We start from the raw sequence: 11,711 nt of genomic DNA on the forward strand, positions 1-11,711 counted from the left end.
TCAAGTGTCCCAGTAAGCCATGACAGTGTGACAGAGTCAGCGTGCACAATACCAGAACTCTGAAACTGATGCAACTAAATGGAATTCAGCCATCACTAATTTTGTTATTTACACCTGTGCTTTTCCAGTTGTGACATGCCAAAATATCTCCCGGGGTTTAAGGCCTATCAGAGGATGAAACACCTTGAGGAAGCTTGCAAATATTTGTCCAGGCAACTAGGACAAATCACAAATCTGGAAAATGTCACACTGCCAAAAGCCTTTAAAGTGCCAAAAGGTAAATGAGAGAAAAATATTCCAAAATTCATCATAAATGTGAATTGCAGTATTTCATCACACAACAACATCCATAACAACACACTCTCCAAATGTCAAAGACAATATAGGGGAGATAGACACATCAAGACCAAAATTTACCATTAAATTAATGTATGTACAGTATATTTTTAAGTTTTCTGTTTTCAAGTCTCAAAAATACTACAACAATCGGTGTACCCAAATCAGGTTTGTTTTAAAGTTTTGTCCTTAATAAAAATGTAATTTCTGTTTGGATAAATTGAAGCATAATGGGTAAAACCTTCCACATTTTAAACTGACAGAAACCAAGGAGCAAAATCTGTTTTTGCCTGTAGCCACCTGATAGATCTTTTTGAGGAGTGATATGATTACATATGTAACAGTCATCTTTTTCTCAGATATAGAGATCACATTATACATTGCCCAGTCAGCATTGAGCATTAAATAAAAGCCCATAGATAGACATCTACAGAACAAGAAGGCAAGACGGAAATTTTTTTCCACAAAGGAAAAGTTGCCCTTGGGCACAGTTTTGGTATCAACTGAGTGGAAGCTACACAGGATCTCAGTGGGAGTCCTCTGACGCAGGAATCCACCGAGTCTGTCACCAGCGGCTATAATGGACTCTGGAGACAAGCAGAGAGCGGAAATGCACTCACAATAGGTCACATTTGGGAATAAGAAATCCACATTTTGGCCCCAGAGTCTGTCTGGAGAACAGAAACTCTGTTCATGTTCATCACCTAAATGGGCGCCGTGACTAATGTTTGACTAATGGTGGCCGAAGACACACACAAGTTAGTCCTGGTCGTTTTCCTCTGGTCGGACCAGCAGTGAGTCAGCAGGAGTCCAGGCAGAGCATGAGCCTAACAGCCATGAAGACCTTTGGGTACCCACAATGTCCCCCTTTCTCTTCGCTCAGAGGGGACTCTTGTTCATGGGGTAGTTCCCACTCGTGCCCTGTGGTGACTGTCCAGGAACTGTGAAAAGAATTTCGTGACACGGCTTGGCTGTTGTGTCACTTTCCGGTCATTTCTCCCAGACGCCCATTCACAGTGTCATGGTTAGAATAGTAGATTTATGACAGGCGTCTTCGCTCTGTCAATGAAAATGTTGTGTCACTGTCTCAACTCGTGTGTTCTATGCTGCTATTGTCTTCCTTGTTTATGCCACCCACACACACATCTCTTGCATTTACATATTATAAACAAACTCTTATTAATGTTTGCACACAAAATCCCACATTTGCATTTTCTTGCACAAATGCGTGCCATAGTTCCATTTAAATACCACATCTTCCAACCAGACAGTCAGTAATCCGAAACACCGCAGAGAGCAGAAGACAAAGTGTTGAGAGGCAAAGAAACTCAGTAAAGATGGTGACAAAGAGTGAGACAGTGAGAGTTAAAAAGATCAAGAGAGCATTTAAACCAGTGCTGAAGTTAGACAAGGAAGCCTGCCTTGTAATAATGCCAGTCATGTGAGGACAACAGGCTTACATCTTTTTCGCTGGAACCACAACATGAGAACACAGGCTCACTGTAAACCAATGTCATATGTTAGACAGGCTGGTTCTCTGTGGAAAGCTGATGAGACTCCATCTCAAAAGCACCTTTTTTAGCAGCATAGTGCTATGTATGTATGGCATTGTCAGTTTGTCAGTCCACCACTTTGGTGTAGACTGAAATATCTCAACAACTACTGAAGAGATATAGGTACAGATATCCTACTTATTTTGGTGATCCCCTGACTTCTCTTCCTTTAAGTGAAATGTCTTGACAACTTTGAATGAAATGCCACAAAATTTGACATCCATGTTCCCCTCAGGATGAATGGAAATAACTTTTTCATCATTATGTCAAAATTTTAATTTACAATAATAATAACTTTATTTTTATAGCACTTTTCAAAGCAATAATTACAAAGTGCTTCACAGAGCATTGGAGCCAGAAGCTTATATAAAATGTAGAATAAAATAAAACAAATTAAAATGAACAAACAAACAAACAAAACCACTCAAAATCCAAGCACAATAAATATGAAATAAGTTAACAGCAGACTATAGATTGAGAACAGGAAAAAGCCTGTCTGTATGAGTGTATTTTAAGAAGGGACTTGAAGATTGAAACTGAGGTGGTGAGCCTAAGTTCCTCTGGTAAGGCGGTCCAGAGTCGGGGGGTCTTGACAGCAAAGGCTCTGTCATCTCTAGTTACCAACCTTGATCTGGGAACAGCTGAGAGATCCTTGCCAGAAGACTTCAGACTACAATTTGGTTCATAAAGGGTGAGGAGTTCAGAGATGTTTTTTGGAGCAAGACCCCGTTTAGCCTTGAACACAATTAGTAACATTTTCAAAATGTTTCTAAAATGAACAGGTAGCCAGTGAAGAGAGGCCAAGATAGGGGTGATGTGATCACACTTCTTTGAATTAGTTAAAATCCTCACTGCTGCATTCTGGACCAGCAGCAGATGGGAAAGAGAACTTTGGTTCAAGCAAGAGTACATCGAATTACAATAGTCCAACCATGACGAGATAAAAGCATGGATGACCTTCTCCAGGTCAGCAAACGATAAAAAATTCTGTATTTTTCTGACATTTCTTAAATGAAAAAAGTAGGACTACACCGTTATCTGACTTGAGCATCAAAGCAAAGGTCAGAGTCAAAAAGCACACCTGAGTTTCTAGCAACAGGTTCAACATGTAATGACAGACTGCCAAGCTTATTGTGGATCGACTCAACAGAGTTGGTGAGCCAAATAAAACAATCTTCGATTTACTCTCATTTAACTGGAGGAAATTGTTGGACATCCAACACTTAATCTCACTGAGGCAGGATGTAAGAGTATTTAGACCACTGGTATCAGTCGGTGTTGATGGGAGTCATCTGCATGAAGGTGAAAATTTATTTCATATTTATGAATAATATCCCCACGTGGAAGCATGTATATTGGAAATAGTAATGGACCTAAGACTGAGCCAAGTGGTACACCACAAGTAAGATGGGCAGTGGAAGACAAAGCATTACCAGTAGTGACGGAGAATGTGTTGTGGTTGAGATATAGAACCAACAAAGGGCAGAGTCAGAGATGCCGACCCATTTCTCAAGGTGACTGAACAAGATGCTACGTTCAACCATGTCAAATGCAGCACTAAGGTCCCGGAGTGTCAGAACTGAGCAGTCACCAGCATCAGACGCAACCAGGAGATTGTTAGTAACCCTGGATTGGATACTGACATGTAGTGGTCAGCGAGCTATTTATGATATGTAAGATGTATGGGCCAAGGAAGTCAAAGATCTGTAATAAAAAACTTACTGGGTATGATGGATATGATGTGGATTTCAGGTGTGTAATTTTCTCTTCTAAGGATGGAAGAGATATGGGTTCAAAGTGGGTGAGATAAATAAAGCTCTGATGAACCAGTGATGGGACCAATGAAATGTTGCTACCCTGTGGTGTAATCTGGAGCCTAATAAGAGAGATTTTATTGATGAAGCACTTTAAAAAATACATTGACTAAAACTCTGGAGGCGTTATGGCAGTTCTGAGAGATGAGATCTGAGAAATAGGATCATCTTGCTTCCTTCATTGCTGTCTGATATATGCACGTGTATTCTCTCAAAATTTCTAAGTTGTAGTTTAGTTGCCTTTCATGATCATGCAATTCTCCAATACTTTGGTTTATGACACTCCCATCAGCCTTAGCTGTACTTTTTTGTTTAGTGCTAATTGTTAGCATGCCAACACGCTAAGCTAAGATGATGCCATTTGTCCCGTTTTCACATCACATTTCTAATGGAGCCTAATTTGGATTACACAGATGTTATATCCAGCAAAATAGAGATTGTTGAGTTAAGATTTCACCAAAGTCTTAGGAATTTGACTTCACAATTTAAAAAACATGCAAAATGTTAAAAATATAGAAATTCCCAATACTGTCTAATATACACACGTCTCTTGGTTATTGTAACAAAGGGCCTTCAGAGTAGCTGCTGTAATGTATTATGAGGTTTGCATTCACAGAGAGGAAAGCCATCTTATAATTATAAAAAAAATAGTAATTATGAATTTTTTTTTTGCACTGTCCACCTTAAATGCTAATATACATTGAAGGGAGGGTTGATAATGCCAAATCATATCCAATCACGGTGAACACTTCATCTTTTACTTCTCTCTCTTTCATTTCTATATGTTTATCCTTATATCCAGCTTCCATTTCAATATTGTAACCTGTATAACATTTTAAATTGTATGTCTCTATCAGTATTACAGCTAAGAATAGTGAATGTTCCATGTATTATATGTTGTCCTGTATCAGTCTACCATCATCTTCCAATGAAATCTGTACAATTTTCTTTACTAGACTCATAAACATAAGAAATAAGTCTATTTGGCACAGACTGTGTAAGAACTTCTTTTAACTAAGCAAGCATATTTGGAGACTGTTGTAAAGTATATCTACTAGAAAATATTTTTTACTTGAAAGATTTTGTTTTCAACATTGCTATTTCCTCTGACGTTTCCTTTTTGGAGAGAATGTATGAGACTGAAGAAAAATATAGTGAAAAATTAAAAAGTAATAGCACTGATCTAATTTCAAATTGCTTACCAATCATTTGGGGTTTTAAAAAGGAGCTGCAATAAGTTACGTCTGTCTCTACCACTGTCACTCATGTTACAGTAATGGGGGCATTTTCTGCTAATTTAACACTCATATAATATAGTCTCCCTAAGTATATATTGAAGGATTTGTTGGATTTGTTCTGCCAAGAGGATAAACAGCTCATCATCAAGAGACTGGAAAACTCTGAGCAGCAAACCAGGGAATAATCAGAGGGATGGATGCAGACAAGACGAGCGCATTAAAAAAAAATACAGTGAGTAGACACACAGAGACAGGACAAGAAAAGTTTGAGATTGTTTTAGAGACAACACGAGAACCAGCAGCCACTGAGACAGAGATATTTGGAGAATGAGCGGGGGCAGAAAGAGGGGGAATAGAGCGAGAGACACAGAGAGAGGGAGGGAGTAATCAAGGAGAATCAGGACGTTTCCTCTGTAATACCCACAGGCCTCGGCTGAGCCCCAGCTCTGCAATCCTCGCTGATTGGAGGGAAGGGTTTGTTTGAAGAGGAGGTCAAGACCATCAGTACCTTGTTAAGGAAAAGTTGTGTCCAGAGGAATGAAGAAGGCTGACTCCTTCCTGAGGAATTCATAGGGGGATAGTGTGTGGTGTGTGTGTGAGGAAGACAGAAAGACAACACTGGTGTTTGAGAGAGAGCGACAGTGTTTTGTGTGTGTGTGTGTGTGTGTGTGTGTGTGTGTGTGTGTGTGTGTGTGTGTGTGTGTGTGTGTGTATGTGTGTGTGTGATATAAAGTGAATGGGACTGCCTGTGTGTGAGTGCATGTGTGTTGATAGAGTCACTAAAAAGCAGAGGCGCAGAGGAGGAGGAATCAGATTGTGATTTAAGGAGGACCCATCAACCCCCTCCTCACATAGTTTCTAAAGCCAGGATAGCAGCGCTGGCATTCGCCGCAATAATGCATGACAGATGTACATCAACCGTGCTCTCTCTCTATCTCCCCGTCTCTGTTTCTCCCTCACTCACTCTCTCTCTGTCTCTCTCTCTCTCTCTCTCTCTCTCTCTCTCTCTCTCTCTCTCTCTCTCTCTCTCCTTCTTTTTCTGCCTCCTCCCATCTGGACCCAATGTGTTGTTGGTGATGGGCATCACGCATCAAGGCAAAAACCGATATAAAATTGAGAAAGAGAGGATTATGGTCTTGTCTTAGGAGTCCTTTAGTTCTGGTGGTTGAATAGTTGACTCTAGAGGGAAATGTTTATTAGAGCTGGCATAGCGTTGATGTGGGCTCTAACACTGCTTTCATCTTTTTTAATGCTCTCCGGTTCATGCACAGTGACAGGAGAGGCCACTTATGTTTGATAGAGGCACAAATGAAGGTGACAATTCACATGAAAATGTTTCAAAAAGTGCTGAAAAAATATTTTTTTTACTGTGTTCTTATGTATATTATGGTTTCTCATCTTCAATTATTTAGTTGTAAATATTTTTTCCGTTATTTCACTCATGCTTTCCCTTTTTATTCCCTTCAAAATTAGATCTGTCTACCTGATTAAATAAAGGCTAGATCATTAAAAATGTCACTTAAGGTCATAAAAACCTACTAAGACAAAGAGAGGTTAAAGTTTCAAGAAATCCATGGCTGTATACTGTTTTCTCCATTTGTTTTTGATTTAATTGAGGATGCATTTGAGAACATATTCAAGATAATGTATTCCTTTCCTAACTGAACTTCAACCCTGTGTTAAAAATAGTTCTAAAATATACAGTATGGTTATAGTCCTGAATGTGTTGTGCATTTGTTTAAACCTCCCCTTAAGTACATTAAGACAAACATGTTTCTCCTATTCACTTCCAATATGCTATTTTTTCATGTCTGCACTATTGAAGAATGTGGAGAATTTTGATTACATGTCCAATTTTTCATCTTCTGCATGACTTCATACACATGTCGATGCATTTCGGCCTGTTGTCTGTAGACTTTAGGATCTTAGCTGATATTTGAAATGTATTTCTTTAGGTCTGAGCAGTGCTTTTCTGCACAGCATGAGTTTATAACCATGCACTGTGGGGCTGAATAACTTAAAGGGTCACACCAGCAACTTCAATAAAGTTGGGGAGCTAACAAAAGACAGATTTTTAAAATAGAAAGATCAAAACTGAAGCAGCAGAGACCACAATATCTTGACTTTTAGTATGAGTCATGCTCTACATTTCATATAATGCAACATAATATCCACTTCTTTCACACCCCACACCTCCAGTTTGTAATGCAGGGTTTCTGTTAAAAAAATTAAGTCTCAAGTCCAAGCAGATATTTTTTCAAATGTTGTATGCTCCCACACTTTTTTTTTCACAAGCTGAGTCATACTCCTCTTCACCAGTAAAGTGAACTTGATGTGTAAAATCAGTGGAGTGCCCCTTTAACTACAGACCTTTTGGTTGTGTTTCTGTGTTTAAACAGCTGAGGGCAGCACATCCACAGTGCACGATGTCACTTCCCCCCCTTCTCATTACCATACCAACACAAAGGTCAATAAAATCCTAGGATTGTTCCACAAAACACAGCCAGCCTTGACAGGAACCCAGCAGCATTACTTTCACATCACCCCTTAATTTAAAAAGTGTGTTCACAAACAAACAAGGTTTTGTTTGAGTCTTTTAAATGCAGTAAAGTACAATCAAGGATGCCAAGGAAAGTGTAGGAGAGGAGAGGAGAGGAAAGAAGGAAATTAAAAGTGATCTGGAAAGGTGAGAAGAGAAATAAAAGCATAAAGAAAAGGAGAAGAGCTTAGACATTGAAGAAGAGGATGGAGCTGAGTGGAGGAGAAGGCGCAGAGGTAGATGAAAAAAGAGGAAAGAAGAAACAAGTGATCACTGTGATAGAACTGAAATGTGGCCAGCATTGTGCTTTGTCATCGTGCTCTTGTAATTTGATTTATTACTTCCTCTTAGCAGTAAAGGGACTTGAGCACAACGTCCAGGCAACAGGTGTAAACACAGGTGATATTAATATCAGTTCAGAGGGTTCAGTTGCTGAATAAAAATATCAGAATGCATATCAAAGTAGAAATCTTCACTGTTAATCTCAGTCCTGCCAAAACATAGCTACTCCTTCCATGAGTGTTTCTTCTTTTTTTTTTTTTCTTTTTTTTTTACAAAAATATGTGATTGTCACACACAGTATGTGAGTTTGTTGGGTGACTAATGTTTCAGTTCCTTATATATGCAACCTTGTAAGACTACTAGGTTTACTTACCTTTCAAGTTGCAGATAAAAATATCACAATAAAAACATTTATTGCACATGTACTTAACCGCACCTTCAATTGCATTTTCATTTTTACCACATGAATCACCAGCTGCGTATCACCTTCAATAATGATTTTTACGGGCAACAAATCTAACCATAAAATAGAGTGGTAACTTGAGTTAAGATGAAACATTTATACCTTTATGACACCAGAAGTAGGAAATTGGTTTGTAGCTCTGAAAGTATGCAGCGAGTGCTGTTGTAATACAATGTACCCAGTCTGGCACAGTATCTGCAAGTCATTTTTGTTTTTTCATGTTCTTGGTGGTGGTGGGTGTGGTGTGCCGAGCAAAGATAATAATGTTGCCATTAGAAACTGAAGACTTCCTGAATGTCACCTGAGTTGACACTGTGTGAAATATGCTGCAGAGCAAAAACACACCCATCTGTAACTGCTAGAGGGCCAATACAAATTATTTGATTATACCGAGATGAGGATTTGAGTGAAGTTTGGAAGTAATTGCAAATAATGCAATTAATGTAATTAATTATAATCACTATAGATGACACTGCGATATTCACCTAAATGACTACTATATACTAAAAGTTTAGTCACAACTCAAACAGTAACCCAGACTCTAATCACAATCTTTGTAATTTAATTTCTATCGTTATCACTTGTTAAAAGGGCTTAAACTGTCTGTGGGTATGAAGAGGATAAGTGCAAATATAATTAACTTGTCTTCCTCTATCACAGATAATCGAGACATCATGGGGAGTCGTAAAACGAGTCTACATGGGTTCTGAAGAACAGGGAGAAGCTTGTGATTGGGTTTTATGAAGTATTCTGGGGGCGGAGTATAATTATTGGTTGATGTTGCGAGTCATTCAAACGTAAGAGCTGTGTTTGTTTTCTTAGAATTAAGACCAAAGGTGTGGCCTATCACCTCTCCTGTTTGAGATTTACGTGGACAGGTTATCAAGTGCACAAGGGAGCACAACTGAAGTAAGCCTTTAAGCTTTTTTTTCTCCTAAATATTCTTTTTAAATACATGCACTTATCCTGCATGTACATTGACTTTCAGGCTGTCAAACAAACTCATTCTCTCGATCAGACCAGCCAACAGTCAAATGCAGATAAGCTGGTAATTTAGATTTTGCAATAGACAGTAGAGAAAACTTCACCTCGATATCACTGTCAGATAGCACCAAAATATTAACTTTTCATAATCTTAGAAAAACAAGCTCCATTTTTGGCTTTGTGACAGTGCATTTCATCAGATAATCCAGTTCGGGTTTAAATCATTTATTTAGCTTAAGAAGTAGAAGAATTCTCTCAACCCATAAAGGGACACTTACTCAAAAAAATATGAATCACCATGTTTGGAGACGTGGTTTTCTTTGGAGAGCGACGATAATGAGTGTGAAACTTTACTCTTGTTATTCTTATTCTTCTCAAGATTCACTTACAAGCTCTTTCAGGAGCTTTCAAATGCATCTCACAGTCTTCATCAGCAGATGGTTGTTGTTTTTTGGGGTTTTTTTCAAACTACTATTTTCAAGGTCAAGATATAGAGAAGAGAGGTCTTAAAAGTGCTCAGGTAAGTGCCCAACTCATGACAAACTTCATCCACTGAAGATACAGACTGTGAGATATGGTTTATAGCTTCAGAAAATGCTAATAAGTGGACCTTGAATTTGGATGACCATGTCACCGGTCTTACCAATGGTCATTTGAGACCAGCACCTTAGGTTTAGTAGGTTGAAAAGTGATGAAAGGATGTGAGGATTTGATGCACTTTTGCAAAAGAATGACTATTAAGTGGTGAAAGAATATTCTGATATTTTACTTGAGTAAAAGTAGCAAAAGTAGCAGTACTGTGTAAAAATACTCCATCACCTGCATTCACATCTTTAAATTAAAGTACAGAAGTATTATCAACAAATGATCAAAAGTAGAAGTAATTCTTATCGCTGTGATTATTACATTATTATGTATAATATACTATTATTATTATTGATGCAATAATGTGGAAGTAGCATTTTAATGTTGGCTGAGCTGAATGTAATTTTAATAGATTATACAAGTCTCTAACACACTTTTACAGATTAAACTGTTGGGTAGTTTAATCTGTAGAAATGTGTCACATTTTATGAGATGAACATATGTTTGTTTTTTTTAAAATGTAAAATCCTAATCAGGAAAGTTACTAAAATCAATGTAGTGCAGTAAAAAGTACAATGTTATCATGATATTATGTAAAGTGAGTTATATGTTCTGGCAGCCCCCAGCAGCAGTTGGTTTCAGTTGTTAGTAGCAACTCCTACTGGCACATTTCTATAGCAGCTGCTGCATAACTGACGTCATTACATCCACCATTTTGTGTCCAAGCAAATATTGACAGACATCTTTTATCTATTACTCAAATGCCCCTGTAGGAATATTATCTGTAGGTACTTTTACTTCAGCTGTTTTGCAACTGCTGTTTTGTCATTTTATAGAACTGAGTTTTTCCTATAACTAGTTTACTGCTAGCTAAGCTAAATGTAGCCACTATCTGTCCCTTCAGGATTTCATGGAGTTTTTTTGTGATTATTGCGCCTCAAAATGTTTGATTTTGCAGTGGCTTTTCTAAAAAATTACAATAAAATTTGCAATGGTTCATGTGCTCTTTTTGCAGTTGCAATCGGGAAAAATTGTAAGCAATGGAAAAAAGGATTTTTGAAAACTACTGCCAATGAAGAGTCATATGTAATCACCTCCTTTGATAAAAAGCATACTGCATGTCACAGAAACAATTATATTTCAGTGTTAATTTTTTAATTTATTTTCTGAACATGAGAAGCATGGACTTAAGGTTATATAAAAAAAAAAATACTGTACTTTACCTTAATTAAATTAACTTTCACCTCAACATGCACAACAGGTGGTCGACCACAGAACAGTTTCCCTCCACTGTCTGTGGCAGTAGTTTTTGTTGGCTGATTCCATCTTCCACTTGAATGAAATGACATATGTTACTTTTTGAATATATTTTATTAAGTTTTTGCACAGGGAAAATTTACATATATTCAGGTAAAAAGAACACATTCAATAAAATACATCATTAACAACAACAACAACAATAACAATAATAATAACAATAATAATTATAATAATACAATAATCATCATCAACCTTAATCATCAGTCATAATAATACATTGTCAACAATAATACATCATTAAATCATAAATAATGTTAAAATTACAGTGCATAAAGTTACAGTGTTAGCAAGTTAGCATGACATGAAGTGCGACAATTAGTCCAAATCACGAGCTGTCGGAAAAGTTGCGATAATTTAGCAAAATCGTAAGCTCTCACAAATATTGTGAAGATTTCTTGAATTTATGTTAATTATTGCGATAACTGTTGTGTATTTTACTCTTTCTGTTTTTCCACTTATAAACTTCAGCCTATGTCTATGTTTGCCAGACTAATTAATTACATCCAGTTAACATCCTATTAATCTTTCACTGGTTATTCTTTCTGACATGAAGCATGATGTAGGTTAACTAATTTGACAGCTAGCTCAGCTTAGTCA

Source organism: Thunnus maccoyii, chromosome 16 (genome assembly GCF_910596095.1).
Source record: "Thunnus maccoyii chromosome 16, fThuMac1.1, whole genome shotgun sequence".
Classification (NCBI taxonomy): Eukaryota; Metazoa; Chordata; class Actinopteri; order Scombriformes; family Scombridae; genus Thunnus; species Thunnus maccoyii.